Source organism: Vombatus ursinus, unplaced genomic scaffold (genome assembly GCF_900497805.2).
Source record: "Vombatus ursinus unplaced genomic scaffold, bare-nosed wombat genome assembly UNPS02005459.1, whole genome shotgun sequence".
Lineage (NCBI taxonomy): Eukaryota > Metazoa > Chordata > Mammalia > Diprotodontia > Vombatidae > Vombatus > Vombatus ursinus.
In genome coordinates this window covers 3786558-3798376 of record NW_020945237.1, presented here as the reverse complement: position 1 = coordinate 3798376, position 11819 = coordinate 3786558, and positions in this window count along the sequence as shown.

Sequence of the window (11819 nt, the reverse complement as noted above, 5' to 3'; positions counted from 1 at the left end):
TGGGTCCTCCAGTTAAGAAAAGAAACACATTGATGGCAGCTTGGAAGCTAAGGTTTTGAGTGAACAGTGACCCATACTCACCCCATTCCTTGAATTGAGGATTGCATGGCAGAGTGAGGGGGTGCCCCATTGCTAGGTATTTATCAGTCCACAATTCTGACAAATAGTAAGTGCTTACTAAGGTAAAATCCAAAATAAAAACAAAATAAATATAAAATTATACCTCAATTATTACTATTATTTTATTACTTATTTACTATATAGTGCTTTGTGCTACATCTCATATATTTTACATTATTAATATTTATATGACTTAATATATTGCTATATATAATAATAATAATAATACTTATAATAAGCATCACAAAATAATAAAACACTCAATAATTAGAGGCAACTAGGTAGCACAGTAGATAGAGCATTGAGCCTGGAGTCAAGAAGATCTGAGTTTAAACCCTGCCTCAGACACTTATAAGCTATATGATTCTGGGCAAGTCATTTAAACTCTGTCTACCTCAGTTTCTTCAATGGCAAAACGAGGGCAATAATAGCACCCAGGTTTGTTCTGAGGATTGTAGGAGATGGTTGTAAAGCACCTAGCACAGTGCCTGGCATACAGTGGGTGCTTAATAAATGCTTGTTTCTTTCCTAACTCCTCAAAGTACCTTGCATTTGCTTCTCTATTTATATGTTGTATTCTTCCAGTAATGTATAAGCTTCTTGAAAGCAGAGGCTATTTCATTTGCATCAGTAGACAACATCCTGTGTGACTGCAGCAGTCTTTGTACTCATTCTTCATCTGTACCCTCTGCCCCTCTGATCAAAGGGCAAGAGGGCAGAGCAAAGGATTCCCCAAAAGCTTCCACTTAAAAAAAAAAAAAAAAGATGGCCCAGGCCAGCCATCAGTCCATTTCCTACCAACTGCTCTCCTTCAAACTGAACTCCATCACATACCCAGGGATGGGTGACCCACCACCTTTCAAACTTTCTTTTGAGTATAGTCTTCCTTGATTGGATTGTAATCTCCTTAAGGACAGGGGGGATCTTTCCTTTTCATAATTATATCCCCACCCTTTAGCATATCTTAGCACCGCTAGCCCAAATTAAAAGCCTGGCGTACAGTAGGCATTTAATAAATGCTTATTTACCGGCTAACTAATAAAATGTTTGTTGGCTTCGCTTCTCGTTTCAAGGTCATCTTCTACTCTGCCTTTCACCTTGTGTGTAGTGGAAGCTTAATAAATGTTTGTTCAATTGGGTAACTGCTATATACATGGATTCTATTCACTGGTAAATCTTCGCTCTATCTCAGTGAACTCATCAATTGACTAGATTAATACCATAGAGCACTGAACTACCCAAGGAAGGATAGGAATTTGGGCCCGACCTTTAAAGCCTGAACTTCACCAGCAGAGGAGTCTTGAAATAAACCTCTGAGTGTAATATTCCTTCCATTCAATCTCAGAGGAATGCTTTCCAATTGATGAGTCCCAAAAGAAATATACTTTGGTATCTGTATTCTCTTTCAGGAAAATTAGTGCTGCTTTATTAGAGAAAAGCATTTTCGTCTTCATTTAGATGGAATTATATCCTTGCATAGTAGGACAACACTGTAACAATCAGAAATCATCTTAATTCAATAATGGAGAATCCTTTTCACTTAGCAATTGTGTTCAAAATTGACTGTTTGGAGAAAGGCTCACCAAAGACTGCTCCTGTTTCTAAGCCAACATAGACATCTGCTGGTACAGCACAAAAATTCTGCATGTAGATTCTACAGACACTCAGCTCAAATGAGATATACTATTGATCTTAACCAAAAGACTGAGCAGGTTAGCCTGGGAATACTACTCCAAACTAGGCTTAGAGGATTTAGAGATGGAAGATATTCTACAAGGAATCTTGACCAACTCCCTTATTTTATAGATGATGAAACTAAGACCCAGAGACATTAAGTGACTTCCAAAGGTCACACAGATTGAACCAGGATTTGAACTCTAATCTCCTTACTACTGATCCAATGCTGCTTATCAGCTTATATACTATTCTGCCTTTCTAGATATCTGTCATTACTCTCCCATTCAGATCCTCTGCTTGAGCCAGACTCATCTATTCAATGTCTGCTAAATATGGCATCCTACGTGCATTCCTTTCTCTACACCTTTGCTTATGCTGTGCCTGAATGCCCCTTCTCTGCATATCAATTGATAAGCATCTATTTATTATATGTCAAGCAGGCAGCTAGGTGGAGCACTGGCTTGGAATTAGGAAGACTCATGTTCCTGAGTTCAAATCTGACCTCAGACAACCTTACTGGTTGTGTGACCCTGGGCAAGCCATTTAACCTTGTTTCCTCAATTGTAAAATGAAGTGGAGAAGGAAATGGTAAACCACTCCAGTATCTTTGCCAAGAAAACCCCAAATAGGGTCATGAAAAGTTGGACTTGACTGAAATAACTAAATGTGTCAAGCACAGTGTAAGACACGGAGTTACAAGGACAAAAAATGAAATGGTCTCTGCCCTCATTCTATTGAGGGGGACAACATATGCACCTAAATATGTACAATATGTAAACAAAATAAATGCAAGGCGATTTTGGTGGAAAAGCAATAACACCTGCGGCTCTGAGGGAACAGGAAAGGCCTCATATAGGATATGGCATATGAGCTGAGCCTTGAAGGAAATTAAGGATTCTACGAGGCGAGAGGCGGGAACGCATGGGAGACAGCTGGTGTAAAAGCATGGAGATGATAGATGGGAGGCTTATATGTGAGCAACTGGAAGAAAGACAATCTGGCTGGCCTGAAAAGTATATGAAGGGAAAAAATGAACACTAAAGTTAATCAAAGGCCATCCAAAGCCTATCCCATGCCTGGAATTTAGGCCCATTTCAACTCCACCTCTTAAAATTCCTGAGGCCTCAATGGTCATCTTCTTCTTTAAGCCTTTACTAGTATCTCCCAGCTGTTCATTCCTTCCCTCCCCAATTATCTTCTGTATGTTTTATATCTACCTATATATATGCATGTTTGTTTCCCCTTTAGAATATAAGCTCCTTGAAGGCAGGACCCATATTTCCATTGTCCTTATATCCCCAGCAATTACCTTTATAACTGACACATAAGAGGTGCTTAATAAATGCTTATTGCTGATTAATTCAATACCCAAATTCTCAGTGAAGCCTTCCCTGACCACTCCAGTCTAGAGACCTTGCCTCTCTTTGGATTAATTTTATCTATTGTCTGGGCCAAGAATTTAATCATGTCCTTATGACATCTTTCATAGTGTAGGGATAGGGCTGGAGACTAAACTGATTCTATTAACAGAGGACCCCCTAGATGAGGACATATCCTCTATCAATGAAGATTAGTACTTTCTCAGAAGCATTTTGTCTAGAACTTCCCTTGAGATCTGAGAAATGAACATAACGCCACTGGTGCAGGTGTTAGAGATGGGACTTGAATTCAAGTGTTCCTGACTCCCAGGTTCTCTCTCTACCCACTACAACACTCCACCTCTCAACATGTTTCATATTTTTACTTCATTCTTATGTTGCAATTAATATTTTTGCATTTGCATTTGTCTTCCCCATTATGTTGAGGGGAGGGATCATGTCTTATGATGCATAGTGAATTTCCATTTTTCATAGACATTAGAGGACCACGTAGCATCACTGCAAAGTCTGAATGTGTGATATTCAGCACTTTCATAATGGAATCTTAGCAAAGATTTTGTTCACAGTTCTGGAATAAACCATTAGGACAATTTGTTTAATTTTACTTTTTATGCTCCTTCTATCCCTCACAGAGCTACATACCAAGTACTGAATCTCTGTGGAACCAGTGAGTCATGACCCACACAAATCCACTGAGGAGCAAGGCTGAACTCCCAGGGGCAGCCCCAAAACCAATTCGGCCTCCCAGAGATCTCCCAGATTTGGGATGACCATTTGTTATTGCTCTGGGACAGGGCCAACTTTCCATGGTCCACACCTACCCAGACCCATCATCACAAAGTTTGTCCAGGTTAACTGAAGCTCTTGGGCTGGAACGGGGATGGAAGGATGAGTGTACCTGGCATTTCACACTCCTGTCTCTTCCAAAGAACATCCAAGCAAGCTCCTTCTGCTCTGTCCTGAGCTTGGGATAAGAGCTGCACAAGATTTGGAGTGGCATTTAGACTATTTCTACATGGGTAAAATAACTGAGAAAGCAAAGTAATTAGCAAATAATTTTTAAATTAATGGACAAATGACTACACATATATAAACTATATGGAATTCCTTGCCTTCTCAATGGGGGGGAGAAGAAAGGAAGGGAGAAAGGGAGAGAATTCGGAACTCAAAGTTTTAAAAATAAATGTTAAAAAATTGTTTTTACATGTAACTGGGGAAAAATTAAATACTAAATAAATGCAAAAAATTAATGGACAAAATCGATTTGGATAATCCAGGCCCCAAATATCTAGGAATAGATTTTGCTGGTCTGAATTATCCTGTTCCTGTTGTTTCCATCCCAATTTACCTACATATACACAGCCCTAGAGAAGTAGGAGAGAAGAGAGAACCATTTATTTAAGTACTTACAACATGCCAAGCATTGTGCTACGTGCTGGTGATACAAATAAAAAAGACATAGTTCCTGCCCTCAAGGGACATAATATTAGTTCAGATTTATGGAATAAGAGTCATCACCAGGAACCACTGATTGCACGACTATGGTACCTACCATGGAATCGGTTCCTTGTGAAATACCTTAATCCATCAAAAGAGGGGTTGCCCTGATGGACTGATCCCTCTATTGTAAAGTAACAGTGCTTATCACAGTGCCTGGCACATAGCAGGCACTTAATAAATGTTTATTGCATTTATAAAGTGCTCTGTATATATTATCTCATTCAATCCCCAGTAAATAAGTAACGTATATAGTCAGGACTTATTATCCAGAAAGCAGAAGAACGTCGTACACAGTAACAGGAATATTGTACAGTGATCAACTGTGAATGACTTAGCTATTCTCAGCAAAACAATAATTCAAGACAATTTCGAAAGACTTGTGATGAAAAATGTTATCCACCTCCAGAAAAAGAACTAATGGAGGATAAAGCGCCAGCCCTGGAATCAGGAGGACCTGAGTTCAAATCCGGCCTCAGACACATAACACTCACTAGCTGTGCTACTCTGAGCAAGCCACTTAACCCTAATTGCCTCACCAAAAAAAAAAAGAAAGAAAGAAAGAAAAAAAAAGAAAAAAGAATAAAAAAGAACTAATGGAGTCTGAATGCAGATCAAAGCATAATTTTTTCAATTCTTTTGTTTTTCTTGGGTTTGTTTTTCTTTTCTTGCAACATGGCTAATGTAAAATATGTTTTGCATGATTTCACATGTATAAATGATTTCACATTTCTTGCCTTCACAATGGGTGGGAAGGGGGGGGGGGATTCAGAACTCAAAATTGTTTAAAAATAGATGTTAAAGATAGATAGAGAGACAGACAGACAGACAGAGTTATCTACCTAAGACTACAAGTTAGTATTATGCAAAACAGCGAAATACTAGAAGCTTTTCAAATATAGAAGTAAAGAAGTGATTAACCTTATTTTATGGGGTGGGGTGGGGTGGGAAGAAAGTACAGAGTGCTATGATGATGATTGGGGTCACTCACTCCCTCTCTATGGCTTCCCCTTTCATGTGGTCACTACATCCTAACCATTCTTTCGGTCCTTCCTTTCGGTATGGTTTTGTCTATAGTCACTTCCATAACTCCTCCCCACTGGATGATTTGGTTTTCCTTTCAAACTATCCCAGGAAAACAATGGTAAGAGGAAAAATGACTGAAGTGCTCTCCCTCATGCTCATCACACTGATTCATTGGAAGTAGTTTTCTCTCCCTGGCCTGAGAAGTTGAATCAATTGAATTGATTGACTCAAAATTGAATCAATATTTCTCTCCTGTTCAGGCCTCAGTCAGGAAAATTGCCCTGGTGAAAAATATTGCAGTTGTGAAGTTCTCCTCCTCTCTCCCCTTCCCCTATCTCTCTTCACCACCACAACTCTGACCTTGACATTCTGGCCTTTGCTGCATCTGGGTAATGAAATATAGATCAGTAATGCAATGGTTAACCACATGTGTCTTAGAAAACTGGTCTGAAATCAAAAGGGAAGAGAAAAAATATTCTCATGAAATGGATATTCTCCCAGAAAGAGTGGGAAGGGGAAAGAAGAGGGAAGATCATAAGAAATCTCCAGTTTTAGTCTCAGTACTTCAAACAGTTTCAGCAAACCCAGCATTAGTGCCATAATTTTGATAACTAGTTTGACCACACAATTTCTATTTTTCTGATCCTGAGTAAAGAAATCAGTAGTCATGCCTATTACCCTATCTGTCATGCTCACCCTGAGGTGCACACTCTCCTCTTCTCATGTGGTATCAAATACTCCTTTAAAAATGAGAAAGGCTAGATTGTCACTCTCTGGCCAGGTTAATTTGGGTCAGGAGTAACTCACGAGGGTCAAGAAAATGAACACGGACATTTCCATACACATCAGAAGGCATCCATCTCTAGCATCCATATCTCCTTGGCAACCACAAATGATGCTATATTCAGATGAGACAAGTGAATCTCAGAGGAGTCAGGTGATTTTCCCCAAGGTCACACAACAGAGTCAAGAGTCAAATTTCGGTCTTCGGGTCCCAAATCCAATGTTTATTCCATTATACCACAAATGTATACAGTATACATATACAAGAAGCTTTTGCTTCTTAAGAAAAGGAGGGGAAAAGTAGAAAAATACATCAAATATATCTACTTAAATACAGATGTTACTTTACAACAACAACAACAACAAAAAGATGTGCTGCAGTAAATAAAGCAAGGAAACAAATCTTATTCTCCAATTTATTGCCATTATAAAGATTGTAAAATATTCTGAGTTGAAAATGTTGGGTGAGGAAAGAGTTAAGATGGTAGCCAGCAGCACTGCCTGATGGGAACCGTATGTAGTACTGCAACTAATATATGCTTGCTGGGAATTGTAGTCCCTAGCTAGCTGTTTATAATGCAATTTCCAAATTCTGAAGTATCATTTTCTTTATTAGTCATGTCATCTCTTCCTAAACCATAGGAGTTTCCCCTATCCTTGAGGCACCTGATTTTACACTTAAAATCATATTATCCCCTTCCTTCTCTTTTACTCTGAATCTTTTGCGTATCTACTAGAATTAAGCTACAATATTAATCTTTGCCAGCATCCTGATAGATCCACTTAATATCTTGAGGATCTGGCATATTATTTATGCATACTTTATAAATGTTTGGAATGAGCTAAATTTGATCAGAAACAGAAAAGAGAGACGTACCGTCTAGGACTAGAAGAGGGATTGTCCCACCATATTCTGCACTGGTCAGATCACATCAAGAATGTCATATTCAATGCTGAACGTCACATTTTAGGAGAGACACTGAGAAGCTAGAGAGTGTCCAGAGAGAAGAGTAGTCAGTATGGTAAACACTAAAAAGTCTCTATGCCGTATGAAGATTAATTGAAAGAGGGGCAGCTAGGTGGCCCAGTGGACAGAGCACTGACCATGGAGTCGGGAGGACCTGAGTTCAAATCCGGCCTCAGACACATACCACTCACCAGCTATGTGACTCTGGGCAAGTCACTTAACCCCATTGCCTAGCCAAAAAAAAAAAAATTAATTGAAAGAATTGCTGATGTTTAGTCTGGAGAAGAGATGACTTATTCAAAGGACTCTTCTCTATAAGAGGGATCAGTCTGGCCCCAGATCCTTCTTGGTCCCAAAAGGCAGAACAGAACAAGGCATAGTGGCAGGAAGTTACAAAACAGTAAATTTAGACTTAACGTAAGGAAACATCTCTTAAGGATTAGCGTCATCAAAATTTGAATAAGTTACTTCAGGAGGTGGTAAGTTCTCCATCTCTGAAAGTCTTAGAACAAAGGCTGAATGACCAGTAGTTGACAATTCTTAGGAGGGATTCTTGTGCAGAAATGGGTTGGACCAGGTAGGCTCTGAGGTCCTTCAAGGCTGTGAATTAAACAGAGGTAAAATTACCACCCATGCAAATTTCCAGATCTATAAATCAAAGGATAAAAGATTTAGAGTAGGAAATGACCTTAGAGAACAACTAGTCCAATTTATAGATAAGTTCTGCACAATTTATAGATAAGAAAACAGACTCTCAACAAGATGAAGTGATTCACCCAAGATCACAAAGGGGGCAGAAAGAGAATCTGAACTCAAATCCAACACTGCGCCCATCTCTGCATGTTTGTGTGTTTACATTTTTACCTTTTTTCTTTTCTACCAGATCTATGATTTCATCATGTAGGAAGTTACTGAGGAGGAACTTTCTATGCCAGTACATATACGCACCTTCTCTTTAACTTATAGAGAATTCCGAGTAGGGGAGGGGACTCTAAAACACTAAGAGATTAAATGACTAACCCAGGGCTACAACATACAGACAGTATATGTCAGAGGCGGAATTTGAACCCAGTTCTACTTGACCCCTAAAGCCAATTCTCTATTACATCTATTACCTCTCAAGTTTCTGTATGTATTTGGCAGGGAAGGAATGAGGAAATGAAACAATTCCAATCCTAACAACAGAGGGATGGCTAAGCCAACTCTGGTATACAAAAATAATAAGCATATAAATCATGTTGATATAATCATGCCTGGATAACATTAATTAGCTCTGCAAAAACATCTTTTGGTGAAACAATGATACAGGAGGTTATTAATTCCTTTGGAAAATATTATACATGGAAGATGCTGGCCTGCTAAAATCTAGGCTACCCATTTAAATGAGTAGTGAGAGAAGAGGAGGAGAAGAGTGGAAAGAGGGCTTTCCATGGAGAGGCAGAAAGACAGGAGAGGAACTTGGCCCAACCTACTAACATTCATAATAGATCTATATTCTAAATTTCTGCAAATAAGGACCATCCATTTTAGTACTCCCACAACATGAGAAATTGTGCAACAGAACATATTTTACTTGCTAGGAATCAATAAAAATAACTGACCTGGTACTTTAAAGTTTTGCAAACCACTTTATAGACATAATCTCATTTGAGCTTCACAAAGACCTTGCAAGGTAGGTTTTACAACCAAAGAGGCAAAGTTCAGACCATGGACACCCAGAAAGGGCAAGATCTGAACCAAGATCTCTTGATGCCAGTTCCATCAAAGTTTTTGAATGACCCTGAATGAACAAGGCCTATATAAGTTAATTGAGTTGTTGGCTTTTTATCCATACCCGTGATTTCATCGGCATAAGAAACTCCTAGGGAACAAATCTCCTCTACCAGCTCAGATCTGCACCTGCTGGACAATTTCTTATCTGTTAAGATTGGCCTGGGGCAGTGTGAGATTAAGGACTGCAAGAGGCTGGACTGAATCTGAATCTTCCTTAATCCAAGCCTGGCTCTTTATCCACCAACCCATCTCGCTTCTCATATATAAGCTAATATACTTATACAAATCGGGTTTGTTTTAAGGAAAGTTCAGCAAGCATAGCTTTCAGTGAAAATACACCAAACCATAAAATGAAGTAACTGCCATTTTTATTAGGGAACTTACCAAGAAATGTCTATCTCTTGCTGTATCATAGAGATAATAGAAAATAGCTTGAAGGGGGCATGAACAAAAGAAGTCATAATTTTCTCATAATAAAAAAAAACATTCCCATCACATATGACCTTTCTAGCCAGAGACATATTGAATACCCTAGGAACTTGAAGATGTGATGCCAAGGAGAGCTGGGTCCCCACACTGTGTTGTCTTTCTCATCAAAAGCTGTACTAACCCACTTTGCGTGGATTTCATCCTAACCCACTTTGCGTGGATTTCATCCTATCTCAGCACCTCAGAACTCCAGAATAAGCTCCTATGATATAGATAACGACCTTATTCTTACAACAGTAAAAATATTGATAGACAGTCATCAGAGCTGACAGCAGGTCATTGATCCAAATGCTGTTGTTATTGGTCCCAGGATGCTCCCAGGCAACCTTGAGGCACTGTTTTCTGTGCCCTGTTCTTCTCACTTTCACCGGATCCTCTTTTCTTCCCTCCTCATTGCCATCCACTTTCCCTTTCTACCACTACTTGCCTTCACCCTCCACCTTCCCTACTCCCTTCCCTCAAATCTTCTAACTCTAAGCTCCCTTCAGTGACTGGGGGGTTGCTACTGTTTTCATCCCACATCAAACCTCACTTCTCATTTTTTCCTCTACCCGGAATGCACCACCTCCAATCATATTTAGGAAGAATGAGAATGCTAACTCTCTAATAGGTAATGTAGATGGAGTGCAAAGAACACTGGGGTGGGAGTTAGGACACCTGGGTTCTAATAACAGAGCATAGAAGCTGGAAGGTACCTTTGAGGTCATTAAGTCAAGCTCAACATTGTGCAAATGAGAAAACTGAGGTTCTAAGTGACTTATTCAAGGTTATATAGGTAAGAGCACAGGGGTTGGATTCAAACCCAGGACATCTGTCTCCAAATCCAGCACTCTTTCCATTGCACTGTCCTGTCTCCCCAGTTTACAGTTTGCTAGGCATGTGACCCAGGGTAAGTCACTGGGCCTCACTTTTGTCATCTGTGAAAGAAGAGGGCTTGACCTAGATTATCTTGAAGATCCTATCAAGCACAGAAATTCTCTGGGGTGGCTCTTGGTGGTGGTCATACGTTCATCCTCCTTGCTCTTTCTAAGCTCCAGTGTAAACAGCAGGGCTATTCAATGAATTCTTGGGTATAAATCTAGTTCCAGTACTCAACACTAGTTCAGCAATTTTCAATGGCTACGCATTGTCTCCTAAGGAGAGATCAAATTCCTTTGCTGACATTCATGTCCCTCTACGATCTCTTTTCATCCCACTTCCATCCCCCATTTCTGTCTGCCATTTCCATTCCAGTCTCATCTTACACGACCACACTGCACACATGACATGCTCCAGGCAAACTGGTCTACTCCCTGTTCCCAGAATGTGTCCCATGTCCTCCCTACTCCTTGCCTTTGCTCCCTCTACCTGAAATGCTCTCCCTCCCACTCTAGTGAATTCCTGTCCATCCTTTAAATCCCAACTCAAATGTTCCTAATCTTCCATCAAACCTTACCACCCCCACTCACAGGTAGGAATGATCTCTCACTGTTAACATGACTGGAGAGAAGGGGAGAGGTTTCCTAAACTCTATACCTATATCCTCCACCATAATATGTTCATAAGAATGCCTGGATTTTCTCTAAAAGACTGCTCTGTCCATCTAGGGATCTTTTGTAGCAGTGACCATTAGAATGCTGGAAAGGCCATTTATCACTGAATAAATTCAGAATTTGGAGTGGGGGTTTGGGGAGGGGTTCGGGGAGGACAAGCAGAGAAAGAGGCATATTTAATGAGAACTATAATGCTTATGACTATAGGAGGAATTTTTAGCATAATAACATATACATGAACTAAAGAAAAATTGAAAGTATAATGTATTTTAAATATCCTTAATAATTTGGGGAAAGCAGAGTGGGAAAAGGAAGCAAACCTGAGGTTTCATCTCATGTGAAAGTGTGACATGATGAATATAAAGTTGGCCTTGGATTCAGGTAGACTTGGTTTTGAACCCTTCCCCTGTCAGAGCTAGCTGTAGGACCCTGGATACATAACTTAACCTTTCAATGCCCAAAGCAATTTTCTCAGGATTTAAGTTGCAGGCAAGTCACCAAACTATAGCCCTAAAGATAGGGAGAGTGTATAGGACTGTGTGGTGTAAAGACAGGAAGAGCTCCTGAATAAGGGAC